The sequence below is a fragment of the Neomonachus schauinslandi genome, chromosome 3, assembly GCF_002201575.2.
Source record: "Neomonachus schauinslandi chromosome 3, ASM220157v2, whole genome shotgun sequence".
NCBI lineage: Eukaryota > Metazoa > Chordata > Mammalia > Carnivora > Phocidae > Neomonachus > Neomonachus schauinslandi.
In genome coordinates, this window is record NC_058405.1 from 191,846,671 (window position 1) to 191,846,992 (window position 322).

Below are 322 nucleotides of genomic sequence, written 5' to 3' on the forward strand. Positions count from 1 at the left end.
CACCCCGGCTTGCTGTCCGGCCCCGCGCACTTTGCGCCCAGTCCCCCCGCATACAGCTCCCGCGGCTCCCAGCCCGGCCTAACCTTACCTCACATTGCCCCCGGACCAGCACACGGCGTCCCCCGCTCCCAGGTTCCCCGCGCACAGCGCCTCCCGCTCCCCGGCCCGGCCCCCGGTATAGCGCCCCGGACCTCGGGTCCCCCGCGCACGGCTACCCCGCCCGCCCCCACCCCAGTCCCGTGCGCACTGCGTCCCCGGCTCCCCAGCCCGGCCCCGCGCACAGCGCCCCCGGCGGCGGCCGAGCGGAGCCCGAGCGGGGCGG